This window comes from Colossoma macropomum, unplaced genomic scaffold, assembly GCF_904425465.1.
Source record: "Colossoma macropomum unplaced genomic scaffold, Colossoma_macropomum, whole genome shotgun sequence".
Classification (NCBI taxonomy): Eukaryota; Metazoa; Chordata; class Actinopteri; order Characiformes; family Serrasalmidae; genus Colossoma; species Colossoma macropomum.
Genome location: NW_023494799.1, coordinates 8,769,201 through 8,787,768, shown reverse-complemented (window position 1 = coordinate 8,787,768; position 18,568 = coordinate 8,769,201).

Sequence of the window (18,568 nt, the reverse complement as noted above, 5' to 3'; positions counted from 1 at the left end):
TCATGTTGGTGCATCGTGATTGGACTTTGATGATGGTAATTTTTAGACGCTCCCTAATCAGCTCTCAGAAATCCTATGAGTTTAAATAGGCATTAAAATAGGCACTAAGTGTGAGCTGATCGTCTTAGTTACAAATAATGATTATTTACACATGTTAATATTTCGAACTACTGAAGAAAGAAATCATACAAGTGAAAACGAAACTATCTGCTGACTTAATTCACTCTCTGTTCACATTTAACGCTGTTAGTTAAAACCTGTCAGGTTTAAGTTTTCAAAAGTTTGATTTATAATCAGTCAAACCGTAGAACTGTACGGAGCAACAGACGAAAATAAAGAGTTTACTATCACTATTATGAGACACTAAGTCAAGATTATGAGATACTAAGTCATAGTTATGAGATACTAAGTCATAATTCTGGAAAACCTTTTCATTATAATGACTTACAACAGGGCTGTATATTTTTTTGAGTGTCAGAAAAGGGCTGTGCAAAACAACAGCACAGCTGTGCAAAAGTGGGACTGTTTTCATTTCAGATGGGTTTTTTCCAGGCGAAGTGGGACAGTGACAGTATGTCTGGTTTAAAGGGGAATTCCACAGATTTTTTAAAATTGCAGCAACTCAATCACTATAATGAAAACAAGGCCATTAAGATTAGTATGATATGTAATTGTGTATACAAGATCTTTAAGAATATATACATATATATGTTCTTTTTTTTAGGCCAAAACCTTATCACAAAACTATCATAGAACAACATTTCGGGCATCAGCCAGTGTATTCCTGGCCATTTAATGCACCAACTTCCTGTGAGGGAGCTTTTAGAGGCATTAAATATTTTGGATGTCTGGTTCCTATCACCACCACTGAGAACAATTCTGACTCTGCAAGTGTCTCTAGAACAGAGCATTTCGCACCAAACCACTCTGAATGACTTTATTTACATCTTAATCGTTTAATTATGTAGAAATTCCCTTTTAAGCTTAAAGGAAATGTATCTACTGGAAATACAGCAACCGCCTCTGCTTTTTCTGCTTTTCCTGGTCGTTCTGGTTTAGATGCCATCATGAGTTATTTTTATGATGATTCCAGGCCAATGAAAACAAACGCTGAATGGTGAGCACGTCTGTGGTGATTGTTCATGACGGTTATATTTGACTGACTCTTGTCACTCAAAGAGCAATACAGCGTGAAGCTTTGAAGTCTGCCCCACTTTACCTGAGGTATAACGTAAAAAATAAAAGTACCTTTTCAGAAACAACTTAGAAGTACAAAAGTAGCAGCTCAAAAATAACTTAAAGACCCAAATCCTACATTTTCTTGTACTTATTTTTTTTTGCTTTCCCATTTGTGTAGTTTATGTACCAAAAATGGTCTAATTGATTTTTACATGACCGTTTCCCAACATCTCTTCATCTCTTAGAATTAAAGAGGCTGTTTTTTTTTACTGTACCTTTAAAACTGATATAAGACAAATTGCCTCTGTTCTAATTAGCTGCCCTGTATTGTGCAGCATTCAAAAAGCAGAAACACTACTTATAATTTCAATATGAACATGTGAAGCTAAATTGTAAGCCGAAAAGTTGATTATATGTAAATGAATTGGTCCTTGTGACGTCACAGAAACAGTTTATTTAAAACAGGCTATCTTTGAAGCTTAGTTTCCATATATGGACTATATGGACTGGGTAGTGAATAATATGTTTTGAAACTTTAACAATGTTTACATATTATTGCAGAATCCTCTATTTCCAAAAATGAGGGAAATCCATTTTTCCACGATATGGACCCTTAAAGTACTTAACATTGTACAGAACTGCAGTGGAACTTCTACATCCAGTATCAATCAGCACAGGACCTGCAGTTTGTTGGGATCCATGTGTCTCAATTTGATTCACTCTTAATAAATAAGCCTCAAAAAAGCAGCACAGACGCTGTCTCCAACAGAGCGTAATTTAATTAAACACTAGAAAGAAATTAGTAACTAAACATTAATAACTGAAGTGTAACTGAAAAGTACTCAGACTATTTATTCAGCCTACAACGGTTTAGCTCCACCCGTTTTAGCGTTGAGTGCTTTTTGAATGAGGCACAACACAGGGCAGCCAATCAGAACAGAGCTCATTTACATATATCAGTTTTCTGAGTGATTCTGAGAGATAAAGAGAGGTTGGAATATGGTCATGAATTAAAAATATGTTGACTGTTTTATGACTATTTATCTACAACTTTTCAATATGTAAAACCTCACAAATGTTATAAGTGGACCTCTCATACTGATACTGACCCTGTAGCCTTTGCAGGTTTTACAGACAACTTTAATTAAGAATTATGAACTCCTATTATAACTTCTCACGCTGATATTGACCAAGGACTATATTACTATATACTATTATACAAAACTGCAACACAACTATCACATAACTATCACCATCACATGCACAAGAACAGTATGTAATATGTTTTAGAGTTTACATTAAGCAAATGTCTACAAGTATTTAGATGCCTTATAACTAGTGAATTCAGCTACTTTAAGGTGCACTCATTGCTGACACAGGTGTTCAGTTGTGCACACAGCTTGTATAATCTCCATAGAAAAACATTGCCAAACATCTGCTAGAGGGGTATAAAGCCCCCCAGCATTGGGCTGTGGTGCTGTTGAACTGCATTCTGTGGAGTGATGGAGCTCCATACAATACCTTTGGGATGAGTCAGAGTGATCCAGAATTAATCATCCAGCATCAGTACCTGACCTCACTGATACTCTTGTGGCTGAATGCAATCAAATCCTCACAACAATGTTTGAACATCTAATGTAAAGTCTTCCCAGAGCAGTAGAGGCTGTTACTGCAGCAAAGCAGGACAAACTCCCTATTTTTTTTCTTTTATTAAAGCATCGACACATACAAACAAGTAAGAGGTAGCAACCATTTAAAAGAAATGTAATACAACATAATGATGAAATTCAGCACAGAAGGAGCCAAAGACTGGTGATTTATCAGTTCATTTACGTTAGTGGATAAATAATTTGGACATAAGAATAACAGTGTTAATAAAAAGGTGTTGGATGAGCAAATGTCTACAAAACGTTTGGATACAGAGTGAAAATGTAGAGTTTTATTCCAAAACGAAATAAAGGTATGACTGTCTCTGGGGTAGTGCCCCTCTTGTCACTGGGCTGGTACCCTCAAGGGTACATCTCACTACCTTTAGTCAGGGAACATAATTGTACCATAATCCAGTGAAATCATGTTTTCTAAGTTGTATTGACTCCACACCCCGTCTCGTCTCCAGGCTTTTATTTTATTTTATTGTTCTGTTTTAAAACATTCGGTTATGAAAACGTACAAATATATACTTTTCACCTGGAAAAACCTATTTAAGGTACACAATTAGACCTTAAAACCACTGTAGTACCTTTGAGGGCACATTTACATTGTTTTTACCTTAATGAATGAAAAATGTACCTGCACAGAACCTTTATTACTAAATATCCATTCATCTATCTTTTAAGCCACTTAACCTTCTGGGTCACGGAGGGCACTGGAGCCTCTCCCAGCGTTCATTGGGCCGAAGGCAGGAAACACACTGGCCAGGTCGCCAGTCCGTCTTGGGGCAGACACACAGACATACACATTCACACTTAGGGCATTTTAACATCTCCAGTTGGTCCCGCACAGACACAGGGAGAACACACAAACTCCACATGGAAAGGACCCTGGTCGCCCAGCTGGGGAATCGAACCCAGGCATTTCTTGAGGCGACAGCAGTACCCACTGTGCCACCGTGACACCTGGTATAGACTTCAAGAATTTTTTTTTACTTTTATTGAATGATATAGATTGTTAGCAGTGGGCTTTACACATATTGGAAATATCAATGTTATATTATGATTGATAACACCTTTATTAGAGAAATAAAACGTTTTTTCAGCTTGTTGTTCTTTTCAAAAACTCATTCTATCCAAAACTGCTACAAATCTAAACACAGCATTTTGGATTAAACTCTTCTTATATAGTCTTTAAAACAGTGAGACCTCTGATTGATGCTCTAGGTTGCATTTGTAAGCCACTTATCTTCCTGGGTCATGGGGGTGCTGGAGCCTATCCCAGTGGTCATTGGGAGGAAAGTAGGAAACACCCTGGACAGGTCACCAGTCCATCACAGGACAGACACACAGATATATACAGTGACACACGTTCACACCGAGGACCAATTTAGCATTTCTAATTGGCCTCACTGCATGTCTCTGGACTGTGGGAGGAAACATGCAAACTCTGCATAGAAAGGACCCTGTTTGCCTGGCTGGGGAATCAGACCGAGGCAGGCCACATTTGTGATTGACGTGAGATGCTGTTGTCCACTGTTTTCCAGTTTCCAGCAACTTTTAGCATACATAGAGTTCTTGCTGACTCATGGATGACCTTTCTGATCAGATGTCCTCACTGCTTGGTGATCCAGTTCAGAGGAACAACTAAGAGTGTGGCATACTGTTTCAGTCATGCTCTAAGGTGAAAAAACCCAGCTCAAAGGTTTTCTTTCAAAGGAAGGATCATGTATAAAAAAATGAATAATCAATAATTGTGTTTTATCATATTTTGCCAATATTAGCTGTATGGTTTGTCCCTGTTTGATAGAAGTGGAAAAGAACATATTTGTATTACATTATTTCAGTTCAGGAACACACATGTATATAAAATGTATTTTGTGTATTATGTGGTATTACTTCATATGAATTTCATTTTCATATTTCCTTTGTGCTCATGATACATAAATCATTAAACATCTGCCTATTTATATTCATATTTATACACATCTGCCTGTACATATAGTGACAAAAGAGGAGAAGAGGAGGACAAGAAGCTGAAGATGAATTCTATTATGGCAGTGCCAAACTGGACCAGCAGTGCTTGAGGCAGCCCAAATTTCTTGAATACAGGCGCTGCTGGGTCTTTTTTGTGAAGCTCTGCTCGGCTGGTTGAGGAGCTGTGCATTTCCAGTGGACACAGTGGTGGGTTTCTGTCTGAAAACAATGGTCATCACAGTTTTTTTGTGTGTTAAATAAACAGAAGAATTAACAGAAGAAGATGAAGAAGGGGAAGAGGATGAGGAGGGCAAGAAACAAGAAAAGAAGAAGAAGAAGAAGAAGAAGAAGAGGAGGAGGAGGAGGACAAGAAACAAAAGAAGACGAAGGTGAAGAATAATAAAAAAAAAGGAAGCAGAGGAAGAAAGCAAGATTTAGAAGAAGATGAAGGTAAAGAGGAGAAGGGCAAGAAACAGAAGAAGAAGAAGAAGAAGAAGAGGAAGAAAAGGAAGAAGAGGAGGAAAGTAAGGGACAGAATAAGATGAAGATAAAGAGGAGGAGGGCAAGGATAAAAGAAGGAAAAAGAAGAGGAGGAGGAGGAGAAGGAAGAAGAGCAAGAGAAAGAGGAAAGCAGAAAACAGAAGAAGATGTAGAGAATGAGGAGGATGAGGGCAAGAAACAAAAGAAGATAAAGATGAAGAAGAAGAAGAAGAAGAAAAGGAAGAAGAGAAGGAAAGCAAGGAACAGAAGAAGATATAGATAAAGAGGAGGAGGGCAAGGATAAAACAAGGAAAAGGAGGAGGAGGATGAAGAGAACAAGAAGGATAAGAAACAGAAGAAAAAGAAAAGGAGGAGGAGGGAAAGACAAAAAATTAATAATAAGAGGAGGATGAAGAAGAAGAAGAGAAGGTGGAGGGCAGGGATAAGAAGAAGAAGAAGAAGAGGAGGAGGATGAGGAGGAGGAGGAGGAGGAAGAGAAGACACTGTAAATAATAAAATAAAACAAAGCTGAGGCTGAATCACCTCACTCATCTGAACATCTGTAACTGGGTGTGTAAACAGCGTTCAGAGGGCTTCACTGTCTGACGGTGTCAGTGGAGAAGATCTACTGAGGAACATAAACCCTCATTTAATTCACTTCAGTTCAATTCAATTCACTTCAACTCCTTTCAGTTTTATTGAGTTACCACTTTTTACAGTAGACGTTGTTAAAGACTGCACAGAGAGCTCCAGACTCCCCTGCTGAGCAGACTGAGAGCGAAAAAACCTCCTGAAACATCATGAAGAGGCAGAAACACAGAGAAGTGTGAAGACCTCCACCATCCTGAAAGTCATCAGAGTCAGTTCAAACAATTATATATTGGCAAATGAAAGCATATCGCTGCTGTCAGATCAAAACCCCGTATCTCCAAAATAGTAACTTTACAGGAGAAGGCAAAAACTTACTTTACTCTTAGTGTAAGTCAATGGAGCCAGAATGTTTGGCTCATTTCTTTTGGTCCACTCATCATGAAATTTACACACAATGTAAAGGCCAACAGGCTTTTTCAAACGTCAAAAACTGAAAAATGACAAAAATGGAGAAACAAGGTTTTGTTCCGACAGCAGCGATATATAAAATAGCCAACACACTTTATATATTTACTTCTCATTATGAGTTATTATAAGAGTATTCTGCTTATTTTTAGATGTGTTTTGCTTATTTTAAGTTATTAAATTAAGTAAAATTCAAGAAATAATGCATGATAGAAGTAAAATTACACCCAGTGGAGGATGATAATCTCACTTGATTTTAGGTATGGAATAATGTTTAGAAATAGGTTAAATAAAATGAGAATATTGTTACAATAATGTCATAATGAGAAAATCAGAAATATACTGCCTACATTTAAGATGTTTTTACTTGCCAGTGTGTCAGTTTACTGTAGTGTGGTCCAAAATCTGGGCATTCCACACTTCATTTACTGCTCACATGAGAGTTTTCCCCGTGTCCAACACATCTGACTCAACTCATCAGCTAATTAAAAGGCTCTTAATTATGTAAAAATGATTTTTTATATCAGAGAAGACTACACTGGAGTTAGAGGAGCAGAGCTGGGAAGAGTTGCTCTGCCTGGGATTGTAAGTGTGGTGATGTTACACAATGTGACTTTACTGACACCTGCTGGCCACTTAAAGCAAAAGCAACTTTTATTAGGCGATCAAATGCGCTGTTTCTCATGCATTGAAGACAAAATCACGGCGGAGCGCGCCAAAATGTGACAGACAATTAGTTCATGTGGTGATAATTCATAAAAATGCAAGAAAAATGAGAATTATTTTTAGTCATTTTCATACAAAAATGCTTAAAACCTCAAATCAAATCACTGTGTTTGGATGCTTGGTTACTGCAAGAGTGTACAAGACTATTTACACTAAAACATATATGTACCCTTCTTACTCTTTAAAATAATCTTAGTGCTAGCGATCGGTCACAATATTATCTATTTACCAATGTATGTTTTATGAACTAATTTCAAATTATGAACATATAATAAATTATAAACCAAAAAAACTTTCAGTTTTTATCAGAAAGCGGTTTGAAAATCAACTATATGTCAACTGAAAAGGAAAACAAGAGATTCCAAGAAAAGATAAAGATATAAAGAATTTGACTGGTTCCTTTCACCACCACTGTAAACAAATATGATTCTGCAAATTTCTCTGCAATGAACAATTTTACATCAAACATCAAACCACTTTGAATGACTTTATCATATCAGTTATTTCATTCCACAGAATTTTGTACATTTTGCCTTTAATTGAAAAAAAGTCTACTGTATATTCGCCTCACTTTCAACCAGTCTATACATAAGTCTTTATGTGACTAGACTTGTTTAGGCTTTATGAAAAATTTACTGAAATATTTTTTAACATTTCTATCACTTCATACATTTAAAAATATATTTGTATTCTTTTCTTTCTCAGATCCTCTTGTGTTTTATTCCCCCCCTGAGGTCCACTTATAACATTTGTGTGGGTTTATTTACCAAAATTCAATTTTACTTGACCATTTAAAGAAGCTCTTACTGTGTCTTTAAGACTGCTATATGTAAATGAGCTTTGTTCTGATTGTCTGCCCTGTATTATGCCTTATTCAAAAAGCAGGCCAGGCTAAAATACTCCATATAACTTAAGTGTGAATGGGCGGGGCTAAACTGTGATAGGCTGAAGAGATGGATATGTTGGTTGTTGTGACATCACAAAAACAGTGGGGCTGTTTCTTCAGCTTAGTTTCTATATTCACTATATGGACAAAAGTCTTGGGACACACCTCTTAATTATTGAGTTCAGGTGTTTCAGCCACACCCATTGCTAACAGGTGAATAAAACTAAGCACATAGCCATGCAATCTCCATAGACAAGCACTGGCAGTAGAGTGGGTCGTACTGATCAGATCAGTGACTTTAACCATGGCACTGTAATAGGATGCCACCTCGGCCACAAGTCAGTTTGTGAAATTTCTGCCCTGCTAGATCTGCCCCTGTCAACTGTAACTGCTATTATTGTGAAATAAGCCGTCTAGGAGCAACAACAGCTCAGCCACGAAGTGGTAGACCACGCAAACTCACAGAGTGAGGCCGCCAAGTGCTGAAGCGCACAGTGGCTATCCTCTGTTGAATCAATCACTCTGGCCCACACCCCATCGAAGACCTTTGGAATGAACTAGAACAGAGATTGTGAGCCAGGCCCTCTCGTCCAACATCAGTGTCTGACCTCACAAATGCTCTTCTGGATGAATGGGCAAAAAATCCACAGACACACTCAAAAATCTTGTAGAAAGCTTCCCAGAGGAGTAGAAGCTGTTATAGCTGCAAAGGGGACCAACTCCATATTAATGCCTATAGATTTAGACTGGGATGTCATAAAAGCTCCTGTAGATGCAATGTGTAGGTGTCCCAATTATTCTGTCCATGTACTTGAAAGTTTGACAATGTTTACATTTGGTTTTCCATAATATGGAACCTTTAAGATACAAGTTATAACTTCATCTCATTGACATCCTACACATGATCTATGTGTTTGTCTTCAATGTAAGCCTAGCTGACATTGCTTGAATGCTAACATCATACAATAATTGTAAAGGTACCATTTGGAGAGATTAATTAAACAATACAAGCAACTAAAACAAATAAACAATTAAAAAAAACTATTACATTAGAAAAACAAGAGCTCAGCATTCACACAAAACATAAATATCTACAAAAAAATTAGTACTCATTGTTCCATCTAATAGACGTTTATACAGGAGGCTAATGTTTAGGAAAAAGTAATGCTTTAGAAAAGGAAAAAACTGCCAACATATCTAGAACACAACAGAATCACGGTCAGGCAGATTAACAACAATCAACTGGTTTCTGAGAACTCGCTTTGTTGCAGTTCAGTACTGAACCACAAGGCGGCGCCAAAAGCTAAACAATCAGTCAACGATGCGAAATAATCCGCATTTTAGTGTTCAGAATAAACATGTAAAGCTCCTGTAAGGTAAAGATCATGTAAAGTTCATTCCGTTTGCAGGTTGATCGCTCTCAGTGCTAAGACTGAAGCCAACTGAGCCATTTCTCTGGTTGTAAGAGGTTATATAAGCCCACTTCAGTTAGTAATGTAAAGGTGATACATCATCCAGCGCCACTAGGGGGCAGTGCAGTAAAGTGCTTAGGTTCATTATATCCTAATCGCCCTCTGCCCTGAACTTGACCTTGTAAGAAGAGTGCACCTAAACTCCGTGAGAGGAATTATTACCTTAATTTTGTCTTATTAACAGGAATGTGGCTAAAATCCTAATGGACTCACCAATTTAAGAACCAAAGGCAGGTTATAAAAATGTAATACAGGCCTATTGTACACTACATTAGGCCTGTTGCCTGAGCAGTTCTACCCTAAATATATAGTTTATTTTATATATAAACCCCTTTGTTGATAATATTGCAAATAAAGGATGAATAATTTATGTATCAGTCATTTTAATAATGATTTACATTTTAATAATGAGTGACCGTTAGCCGTTAAACACATTGACACAGCTTGACTGATCAGCATACTTTGCCGAGCATTTGTATCGTTTTTAGTTCATTTGTTGAAGCTTTTCTGTAGATCAGCAGTGCCGGTCACCCCAATGAGTCCTGTTAATTAATCAGTCCAGTGGGTGTCTTTTTGGGAGGTTGCTGACAAGAGGATATGAGGGTGGTCTTCCTGCTCTTAACCTTGAGAGCACTTCCTAAGCTGCATCCTCCACCAAAGCGTGAGGATTGTTTTGAGGACTTACAAAGCAATAGGGGCTCTCGGAGGAGGTGCGGTTGCCATAGGTACGCGGCCTAGTCCTGCAGAAGTAAGAAAACCCATTTGCATGTATTTAAATGATGCATGAATAATTTACTGCAGAGGCCCCAAGCCAAGCCACCAATGGGTGGGCACCCACATAAAAACACTCAGATACCATATTTCTCTTGTCCACTGACTGTGTGGGAGCAGCAAGAAGGTTGTTGTGGAAGGATGGAGGCAGGAAAGGAAAAAAATCTGCTAATGAGTCAGCTTTAAATGCTGCACTGGAGGAGGAAGGCTTTATTTCACAGAACCAGAATCATTTTACTGGCCTACATGAAATTAGTAATAGAGGATTTGGTGCAAACATTAAAGAGGAATTCAGATTTTTTCAGATTTTCCAAAATTTCTGTATAATTCAATTGTTGAGACATAATCAGAGTCATTCAGAGTGGTTTGGTGTGAATTGTTGCATTATAGAGAAACTTGTAGAGTAACTATTCATTTCTTTACAGTGGTGCAGGCGTTGTGAGGTCTACAACACAAATATAGCCATTTTATTTACTATCTAGAACCACCAGTGAACCTACATGTGTCTTACATGCGCTGTTGATGATGGTGAAATAGAGATTAAACTGAAAAATATGTTTTATTTCGGTACTATTTTGCCTCACAATGTCTTACATTTACCTCTCCACCATGAACACTTCAGACGTCTGGTTCCTATCACCATCATTGTGAACAATAATGGATGTGGACGTTTCACATCATCTACTCAGAGTCACCTTGTTTACATCCTAAAGGGCCCATATGATGGAAAACTCCCTCAACTATCTGAAATAAAATATGTGATGTAAATGTAAACATTGTTACATTTTCCAAACGTATCATTTAATTCTCAGTCCATAAAGCCATAAATCTAAAAGAAGCTGCAAAAACAGCCTGTTGTGAATTCACTGTTTTTGGATGTCATCCTACAGCAGTTCAGCTCTGAAGTTATAAAGAGTCATTTATGCATATTAGTCATAAAGGCACAGTAACAAAAACAGGCTGTTCAATTCTAGGAGATAAAGAGAGGTTTGAAAATGGCCATGTAAAAATGAATTATGACTGTTTTTGGTACACAAAACCACACAAACGTCAAAAGTGGATATCAGGGGAAAATATAAATACAAAAAAAATGAGGATAAGGCCCTATAATGATTCAGTTATACACCTTGTGATGAACAAGACAGAACAGAAATAGTAAATGATACAAATAAATGCAAAGTTATGATCATGATAGACATAACAAAATATATATTATCCAAAGTAAGTACTGCATTGAATGTAGTACATAATGTTTTGTAAAATATGTGCGAAATATGATATTGTTTCATTTTGTGCTTGTATTCCCCCTCCAACCTTTATTTTTACTTGCTAAAGTCTTTTAAACAGCACAAAACACTGTGCCAGAAAACCTATGACGCATTTTGTGATCACCAGTAAACTCTGTACAAGGCCTTTTCACAGCTTTCTGCTGTTCTACTCTTTCACAAAAGAGTCTAAACAGGCTGTGAATGTCCACCAGTGTGCATTTTGCTGATGGTCTGCGAGTAACAACCTGCTACAGTCACCCTTCATAAATTTAGCCACTTTAAATGGCCTGGATGACATTATGGGCAAACATAAACAGCCTTGTAAAGATAGCAAGCAAAAAAAGACGAATAAAATAATCCAAAAGGTGGATAAAATGAGTAATACATGCAATACATTCATTTCCTATGTGAGAAAAAAAAATCTTCCTTTTATGCAGGATATATTTTCACACACTTGGCTGCCAGCGCACTCCTTCACACCCCACTTTCAAGCCTGCCTTTCTCCACTCTCGTTAATTTTATAAGATAGAGCATATTGGTGCTTATCGGCCGGCGGCGCAGTAAAAGTGCCGGGGGTCAGTGCATTACTGAAGCAGCCATTAGAGACAGTGTGCGGCCTGGGCCGAGCCTCAGCCAATCACACACGGCCGCTCCGCTGTACTATTGTTCCAGCTGTAGGTGGGCTGCATTCTTCCAGACCACCTTCTATATGATTTGAAAATAAATGACACATAATTGACAGACCCCTCCCCACCCTAACTGTCCCTGTCCCTTGAAAATTCGAAGATTATAGACAATGCCAGCTTTTAGCAAGTGCGCCCTACGCTGCGTCTGGAATATGCCTTTTTTCCCCAAGACAAGCAATGATTATAGTAGATGCATTAAGTACAAATGGGCTGCCCTATAGAAGAAGCCATTCAGTTGAAGGCAGATGACAGAAAAAGGACCCTCTAATTTCATTAATAAGAGGCCAGACAGCCAGCGAAAGAAAAAAGGCAAAATGGGACATCACTTTTTTACATCTAATGCATTCATCGTGGACTTCTGTAATGCACATAAATAAGCATATAGACTTGTGCCGACAGAAATTAAACACATTTAAGTGTAAGGGTTTGTTTGCTTTACAGAGAATTGACCTGTCTGAGCTCCGCCCACAAATTCCTCCTTAGCAGCCATTGTTGATAGCTTTACATAACGTTAACATAAACCCCACTCAAATTAAGAAGAAACTAACGCACAACTCAGTTTCTGTCAAAATACAGACATGCATAATGTGTTATTAGTGTGGAATTATCTTCATTTTGCATGCGAGTGACAGTGACAGGTCACGCTGTTAGTGTAGATCGGGTGTCATTTTTTTGTTGTGTAGACTAATCAAGCTAATGTTAGCATGGTGGGCAAATTCACTGGTGTTTCAGCTGGAGTTTAGTTTTGCTACTAAATACTGAGCTTCCAGTTTAAAATGCTTCACTACTGAGCTGGACTATGTTGTAATTGCCGAATGAAACTAGGCAGCTTGGAAGTGACAACAAATTTGCCACAGTGCTAACATTAACTTGACTGCATGACAAGTTTGTGTACATGTTTTTTCCTTTATTTTCCTTTGTTTTACTGTCTTTGTTATGTCTTCCAGATATATTATAGTTATATATTAATAATAAATATTAAGTGATTCCTGTTATATGTTATTGATATATGTGTGTGTGTGTATGTGTGTGTGTGTGTGTATCAAGTGATTGCCATCCTATTTGATACAATTACCATTGTGATTACTGTTATATATTATTGATATATATTGATTGCCATTATATATTATTGACATATATTGTTTAATGTTACATATTATTTATATTACAACTGTGATTACTGTTATTTATTATTGTTATACATTTTTGATATATATATATATATATATATATATATATATATATATATATATATGCTATTGCTGATATATATCATTGATATATATCATTGATATAAATTAACAGTGATTACCATAATATATTATTAATATATATTAATTGATTGTTGTTATATATTACTGATATATATTACTATTGCGATTACCATTATATATTATTGATATATATTAGGTGATTGCCACATTCTGCACAAGGCTGTGTATCAGTCAGATCAATCGGAGAGTGTGGGTGGCCGGCCTGCAGTCCAGAACTGTCTCCCCTTGAAAACATGTGTCTTAATCAGCTCAGAATGTGTCAACAGAGACCCTGTATGGTTGCACAGATAAAGACTTGTATAACAGAAGAATGGTAAAAATTCCTGGATCAGTTTTCAGGAAGTGTTTTCAGTCCCCAAACATTTATTAAGTGCTGATATAATTAAAAGGTGATGAAGCACAGCAGTAAATGTGCTCCTGTGCCAGCTTTTTTGGAAGGTGTTGCAGGCATCGCATTTGCAATAAGCATATATTCACAAAAAACAATGAAGTTCATAAAGGTAAATAGCAAATCGTGTCTTTTTGTACTGTTTTCAACAGAATACAAGTAGAATTTGCTGATCACTGTTTTCTTTTCTTGGAATCAGGTTTGTACTTGCTGCCTGCGATGGGACACAATGTGAATAATTTGTGTCATGTGACATGTTATGCCCTGAAATGATGTTATAATGTTTTTTTTCCCTGTTTTTGGGTTTTTTTGTGTTTTATATAACAGGATTACGTGTGATAACATAGCAATCTATTTAAACATGTTACACCATGAAAGTACATATTAAGAGTCCAAAATATGAGAAAAAAACACTTATGAAGTGTCTAAAAATGTTTTATTATTGTAATAATTGTGATTATTCACGAATGAAAGTCTGATTTTTTTTTTTCTGTAGGAAAAATAATATTAAACTCTACATAACATAATTTTACAAAAACTGCACTACAACTTTTTTCCTCTACATTTTTTTGCTCTATTTGTTTATTTTGCTGCTGCCATCAGGTTATGCCTTATCCTGCTGTTTATCTATATTTTCATTGCCTTATCACAATACTGATTTCTATGATTGAAATGAATGACTACATCCTGCTTGTCCAACCTAGCAACAGTTGCTAGGAAAAATAAAGACAACTGGAGTTGTAAAGATTTTGCATGGTGATTACATGACTGGTTAAAAATCTTTTACACCAGATGCGCCACCATCGCGTATTCACTCTCAGTCAGACTGAGCAGTAAAGTAAGCCTGTAAAGGTAAAGCTTTACTCTAATGACATGTAGCTCTGTCATGCTCCGCAGAGCTCCTCAGCCATGCATTGAGCAGCGAGGCCCACTCAATGCAGCCCCATTTAGAGACACGCACGGATTTGAGCGTATAGGGCCGGTTTTGCATGAGAAAGGCCGGGGTCCTGTGAATGTCCTGCACCCTGCGTGCGCATTCAATAGCAGCAGCACGGTTAGCATGACAAACTGCACTTCAAGTTCACAGCTCCCCCCTCCCTTTATCCCCCTGCCCCCCTCAATCCCCCTCAACCCCTGATCCTCCTGCCCCAGACCCCTCCATACACTTCAGTCTCACTACAGGACAGTTCCTCCTTCAGCATCCAAATAAAAGAAAGATTAAATAGAATTAGCTGTTGATAATTGTTAATGTAAATGTTAGTAATTAGCAACAGCTATAAAAAGGAAGGAAACCCGTTTCCTCCTTCAGTATCTAATAAAATTAGATTGAATGGAATGAACTATTGTAAATTGCTAATATTTACTACCACATATATGATATTTACTACTATATATAATGAATGAACATATATATATATATATATATATATATATATATATATATATATATATAAACTTTCTAAGTGAAAATATATTAACACATCCTCCACAGGAAACAAACTTTAATGTATTTTTCTGCAAATGTTAATGCACAATTTCTATTTATTTGAGTTTAATACATAAAAAAGTGAACATAAAATATAAAAATGTGCCAAAACTTTTGCACAGACCACATTTTTTTTTCCCAAAATGTTAAATACAGCATATATATATATATATATATATATATATATATACATAAAGATGAGGTTTTTTAATGGTAAAATAACTGTAAAAAATTGTTTCTGAATGTTTTTCATAAGTGAAATTAAAGGGTACAGTCTTCAAGGTCAATTCAAGGTTAAATTCATATTCATATTCTTACTTTCTTAGAATTCATTTCTAAGAATGTGAAAATGTTACATGTTTTGAAAGTGTGGCCATTTTAATTGAAGATTGCTGTTATCACTGACTATATTTTAAATATTCCATACACTCACTGAATATCAACATATTCAGTTCTACACTGAAATGGCATTTCTGATGCTTCATGTTTGATGAATGCGTCTTTGTTAGAAGGTATGTTTAAAAAGTTCACGGTCATGCTGAGGTCAAATGCGTCACCTTGTGCATTTTCTGCAGAAAGCCCAGAAACCAGAGATGAAAGATGCAAAAGATGAAAAGCTGAAAAGCTGCTATTAAGAAAAAATATTTCCAATTAACTAGAAAACATCAACTAGAGAAATAAACTCAGCTATTAACTGTTTCCAATCAACGAATCATGTCAAACAAACAACAGTTAGAAAAACTGAAAATGGAGTGTTGAAAATAATCATTTATTTCCAGTTTAATAGAATGATATAACAGAGTTTATTTCTGGATATTAAATAATTAGAAACACTTTCGCCAACAGAGCCTGATATATGATGTAAAACTGAACTGAAAAAAGATGCAATTTCAATTAAATTTGTAGACAAAAAATCATCAAAGCGATTGCTCAGAAAATACTGCGTATACAAAATCCTGATATTACACATTGCACTTGTACAAATTGTACAATATTACATATTGTACAAATAAATATGTTTGATATCATAATTCGATCATTCTGATAAAATGCACTGATTTCTATTTAATGAATAATAACAGAGTAACAATGTCATAATAATAAAAATTGATTCATTTGGTACAATATTTCTATAACTAGGACAAACATTCCCAGAACATCACGCTCTCTTGTCTTAAGGGAGTTCTTCAAGGGTTCTTTAGTAAAGCCAATGGCTATAAATAGAACCATGACTAGTCAAAGAACCTTCTTTAGATGGTTCTTTTAAGTCTACACTGTTAGAAATAAAGGTTCTCTGTAGGTACATTTTTCGTTCATCAAGGTACAAACAATGTAAATGTGCACTCAAAGGTACAACAGTGGTTTTAAGGTCTGATTGTGAACCTTAAATAAGTTTTTCCAGGTGAAAAGTTTGTATTTGTACCTTTTTATAACCGAATGTTTTAAAACAGAACAGTAAAATAAAAGTCTGGAGACGAGACGGGGTGTGTGCATCTCCCTTTTTTTAACTGTGATTTGGAGGATCTAATATCAGCAGCAGATGTGGTCTCGCATTGTGGAAGACACTGTAACAAGATTTGTCACTGTGAACATTTCACATCAACGGATCCCACAAATTGGTGCTTGTTAAAACAATACTGTGCTATTTGTCATTGTTACTGTGTCACTATACAGTACTGCCTTGTTTTTGCTGACATCATTACCACAACAGTTACCAGCTTTGCTAACAAAAGGCTGCTAAAGAGGCAGAAACAATGAAGTCCAGAGCCACTACAGGCAGTTTCAATTGGTTCCTGGCTTACATGTACAGTACTGTGCAAATGTCCACCCTATATTTATATAATTTCCAGTCAAAACAACAATTAAAGTTATTCATTTTTAGGGGACATTTCTAAGAAGATTCTGGAGTTTTGGAAAGTGTTATTAAAAGATTTTAAGAAAGTGAGACTCCTGAGAATGTCTAAGTTGCAACCATCTTCTAAGACTGAAGTTTGGAGGTGAGGAAAAATGTCCCTACAGATTTCTATGGAAAACTGAAAGCAAGTTTACTGCCAAAAATGGAAATATCACTGAAAAATATCATATTAGTTGTACTTAATGTTCTGCTTTTTTAACAGCTGGTGCTAAAAAATAAACTTGTACTTAATGGCTGTTTTAACTGGACATAAAATATGAAGGGTGGTCACTGCGCAGTATACGATTCTAGGAAAAACAAACGGGTATAGAATCTTTACATTATGGTAGATGTATTGCAAGCTTATATTTCAGTTATAAATCCTAAAACCTAGATTATTCAGTAACTACCATAAAATTAATATGTACATTAACTAGCTTGAGAGTGAAAAATTTCATTATGGGCCCATAAACAGGTCCTTTGGAGTTTAATGGGTTAAATATGTTCTTCACATCTCATTAACAAAAATAAAAAAGAATGCACTGAAGAACCGTCCACTGGTACCAGAAGTGGGTATTCTTTGCCATCACTCCAAAGAAACCTTTCTGGTTCCATTTTGTACCTTTATTTTTCAGAGCGTAAGAGTAATCTTGCAGGTACGAGAGAACGAGGCTGCGCTCGGAGCCTCGTATCTGCTCAGTGGCCAGCCGAAAGGAGGGGTGGCTACGGGACAAGTGTTTCAGCCCTAATCTCCTGGCCCATGCTGAAGAAAGGCCTGTACTGTGTGGGTTTATCCTGGTGAGAGTAAGAGAATCTGCCATGCTCGGTAAGCATGTATATCGGCCCATCTCACGGCCCACTGGACACTCCATGGGTGGCCCCCTCCTGGTCAATACCCCACCGCTCTCCACCGACCCAGCCTAGAGCAGGATAATCTCTCCTGCTCCCTTTTTTTCAGGGCCGGAGGCCTGCGCCCAGGTCAGCCTGTGTTACTGAGAGGCTGGATGAGGCTGCTCCGCTGGATGAGGGGGTTCTGGAGATGGGGGCAGGTTTCGGTGGCAGTGCTGAAGCATACTGATGGGGTAGCAAACCAGTGTCTGCTCAGTCTGAAAGCAGCAACTATGTCAAATGAAATGTATGTGTTTCTTCAGCTTCTTCAACACTCTGACATCATAATGTTATCATAACAGACTTGATATGCAATTCGGAAAAAAAAGAAAAACACAATGTGGGATGAATTCAGTTTTCACTTTTATTTTATCATTTTTGATACATTTGTTCATATTTTTTTCTTCGTATAAACAGCAATTGTATGAAAAAACAAAATTCTTTTATCAGATATAAAGACAGATCAATATAATATATAAATATCTGGA